The sequence below is a fragment of the Pygoscelis adeliae genome, unplaced genomic scaffold, assembly GCF_000699105.1.
Source record: "Pygoscelis adeliae isolate BGI_AS28 unplaced genomic scaffold, ASM69910v1 Scaffold275, whole genome shotgun sequence".
NCBI classification, from domain to species: Eukaryota; Metazoa; Chordata; class Aves; order Sphenisciformes; family Spheniscidae; genus Pygoscelis; species Pygoscelis adeliae.
Genome location: NW_008824763.1, coordinates 417,952 through 421,670, shown reverse-complemented (window position 1 = coordinate 421,670; position 3,719 = coordinate 417,952). Strand labels below are relative to the sequence as shown.

Below are 3,719 nucleotides of genomic sequence, written 5' to 3'. Positions count from 1 at the left end.
GCTCTTCAATAGCTCAACGCAGCTTAGGGCTTGAACCTGCAGACACAAGATTTCCAAGAGTTGCCGGTAAATACCAAGCGGGTGGTCCGGTGGCATGCCATAGCCCTTGCGTCGCCTTCCTGTCTCGCAAGGCATCATATTTGGTGTGATGCTTGGGTCTTCCCCTTTTTGTCCGCAGGCGATTTTCAGCCTCAGAGAACAAGCGGAGGTGTAAGCGTGAGGCGTTCTCCACTTCCAAGCCTCTCCTTTACTTGGGCAGGTCGCTTGGGAAAGGCTGCGAGGTTTCCCTGCCCTTTACGGAGCGGGATTTAATACCAGCCTTCGTTTGCAGACAGCCTGCAAGGATGAGTTGTTTGTGCTGTCCACCGGTCTGTAAGAGTATCCAAGTGAATCGTTGGCTTTTTGGGCAAGTCTGGACTTGCCGACGTCCTGGAAGGAGCGCCTGCCCAGCCCAGGGCTTGGCAGAACGGCGTGAGCTCTGCAAGACTAGCCCTTCTCCGCCTCGTATCTGTCTTCTTTAGGGCGAGAGAAGGCACGTCTCTGAGGGAGAAGGGGAGATCAGTTGCGGCGGTTGCGTCTCGTTCGGTGAAGTCAGGAAGAAGCCAGCCAGAAAGTAAAAGCTGTAGCAAATGTCTTTCAATAATTATCTGATATGCAGAGGGGAAAGAAATTCACACGAATGCTTCGTAGCACGGAGAACTGTTCAGTTTATGAATTTTGTGTTTTCAGTGATCAGACTGCTCTGATCACATACTGAATCTTTTCTTCCAAAACTTGGGGATTCGAGAGATTACATTTTAGTGACGAATGGCAGCATCTTTGCCCGTCGATGATATTCCGTAAGGGCAGATATTACTAACAGTCTCGCTGGTGAACCTCCTGCCATTGTGAAGATGCGTAAGTTTTTGCCTGTTTGTCGGTTGATACGTATCTGGTGAAATCTGGAGCTCGACTGATGGAAAGCGATAGCTTCCTGTTAATTCTAGCAAAAATTTGTTTTGCACGTAAGAGAAAGTAAGATCTCTCATTTGACGCCCTAAGTTTGCTCACTTGCTTAGGAACGGCTATTTGCAGAGCTGACACACACACCCCCCCCCCAAACGCGCAGCCCTGCCGAGCTCTTGCCTTTCCTTCGCTCCCTCGGGCTTTGCAGGACTGCGGTGCACGGGCAGCCGCAAGACCGATGCGGTTACCAATAATAGCAGCCCGTGCTATTAGAGCTGTTTCTGCAGATTAGCAGCGGCTTTTAAGACTCTATTAATAGGAGAACCTGAATCACAGAGGGTGACTTAATGTCAGATCTCGCTCGCTGATTAGTTTAAATCTTCCTCCTTTTATTTAATGAGATTTGGTTCTTAGGTTTTTAGACGTCGCTTAAATAATGTGTATAAGCGGTTCTACTATAGCTATTACGTTTATCAACGTCTTCAAAGTTTTAGTGCGCTTCCCAGTATTCACGGGAATAGGAAGCTCTCTTCCAGCTCTCCTCTCTAATCGTACGCGCGCAGAAATAGTTTGTTGGACTTCATTTCGCTGCTAACAGTGCCGAGAAGGTGTTTGAAATAACAGTACTTACTTTATTCACCTATAAGCCACAGCACTGCCTGGCTTTCAAGCGGCAGACAAAATGCGGTTCTTTGGGGTTTGTTTTTTTTTTAAACACGAATTGTGCTTGAGAATTCAGGGGAGAGTGTTTTCTTGCCTCGTGCTTCAGTTCTTTTTGAGAAGGGTTCACGGCATGGCCGGTGTGTGCCTGCTTTTCCCGCCATCTGCAAAGCAGCGGGTGTTTTCTCTTCACCTTCGTCGCACGCTGGGGCCAAACGGTAGGTCACGGAGCAGGCAGCGAAGATGGATGTTTATTATGAGAAGACTGGGGAGGGGACCGTTCATCTTAGCTAGCGTTTGTACGGAGAGATCGGGCACCGTGACACCGAGGATGACGCGTCTTTCCTGTCTTCCCTATTATTGACTCCCTAATGAGGAGAAAAAATGAGCCGGGGCCGGGGGAGCGGTGTGTGGCTGGTCCTCCTGGGGATGCCTTCCCCACCAAAGATCTGGTGGTCATCGCTCAGGCTTCGACAAACCTTCAGTTCTGTCATCAAAGAGTAGTTTTGCCGATCTGCTGCTAACGATAGTCGCTTCGGAGAGCGGAGCAAGGTCTGGAGGCATCCTTCTTTTGCAGGCAGTGTTCGGAGAGGGCGTCGCGCTTGCTTTTTCCTGCTTTAGCAGTGTGCTTCCCCCGGCTCTCCCACGTACTTTAATGTCTCCCGTGACACGGTATGTAGATTTATTCATGCTTAATTGGAACATGTGAACATCTCAAATATGTAGCCCGTTCTGTTCTTTTTAGAGAAAAGTCACAAGTGACTAATTAGTCCATTTGATCATCTGGATGGTATTTACACATATTTGTTCTTCATCAGCTCAAAAATGTGTTAGTCACATTTGAACTATGCGGTTGCTTAATCACGTTGATCAGAGCAAAGTTGAGTTTCCTTTGGAAGTTCTGGGGTTTTTTTCCGAAACTGCAGCTCTGTGCTGCACAAACTCTTGATGTTCATTTTTTTCTGGTTTTTGCCTTACTAGCTACCGGTGCTTTCGTGGGGAAGAGGTTCCTTGCTTCTGTGTCGTAATTTTAAGGCTGCTCGTCACGTCTCTGGCTTGTGCTGCAGCGGTGGTTATCCCCCTGAAGTTCTAGCCTGTTTCTGAATATCGCTGGATAATTTTTCATTGAGTATAGTCTTCTAGCTTCGTGTTTTACAAGAAGATACGTGTCTGGGGAGAACGGCAAATTACCATCCTAGAGGAAGGGCCATACGATGCAAGTGCCTGTCACTGGAGGCAGAGCTGGCTCTCTCCTCCCTGGGATGGTCTTGTATTTGGTTTATGGCGGTTTGATGGGGGACACCGTGTTGCCTCAAAGGTGACGGCATTCCACTCCGGGCTCGCGCTCGGTGGCTTTTTGAGCGTCTTAAATGAGCTTGATGTTTGCTGGCCTGCCTCCACTCCTCACGGCCCAGGCTCGAAGCTGAACAGCGCGAGAGGAGAAACTGCCTTGCGAGGTTAGAGGCACCGTAAGTAACGCACTTCCAAATGTCAGTTTTTGTGTTTCCTCTCCTTGTCAGAAGTAGTCAAGAAACGTGCACGGAGTCAAGCTGTATTTTTAAACGGCAACGCACACAACCGAACAGCACAGAAGGCTAAAGCTCTTCCCTGGAATGGTGCCTGCCTGGGAGAGAGGACAGAAAGTTACAAATTTGATAAGCAATAATTTGCGAAGCTACGATGATTATTAGGCGGAGAGTGAAAGCGCTTACCCTTGATTACTGTGAAACCGCCTATCAAAGCATTTGATCGATTGAAAGATCAAATAAATGCTGGTGGCTAGTTTCCTCTAGTAGATTTTACAGGCTTTCCTGACAGTTTTGTCTTGTGTTAGTGATCAAAGAATGTTTGGGGTTTTTTCATCAAGTACATGTTGTGCTGTCTTTTTCATTGTAGTCCCGCCACGCAATTTGGTAATTGATATCCAGAAGGAGATCGCCGTTGAGGGAGAAGAGATTGAGCTGAACTGCACTGCCATGGCCAGCAGACCAGCCACCACCATCAGATGGTTCAAAGGAAACAAGGAGCTAACCGGTAGATGTATCCTCTCAGTCACTTGCTTTTCTCAGACAGATGAAATGATTCACGTAACGCTGGGATGTTTGTTCTCCCTT

General features: G+C 48.0%; 1 protein-coding gene across 1 annotated transcript in view; it reads left to right on the top strand.

Moving 5' to 3' along the window:
• The window catches only part of CADM1 (cell adhesion molecule 1), a 168,657-nt gene that overhangs the window by 116,337 nt on the left and 48,601 nt on the right, over positions 1–3,719 (top strand). The window lies entirely within an intron of this gene.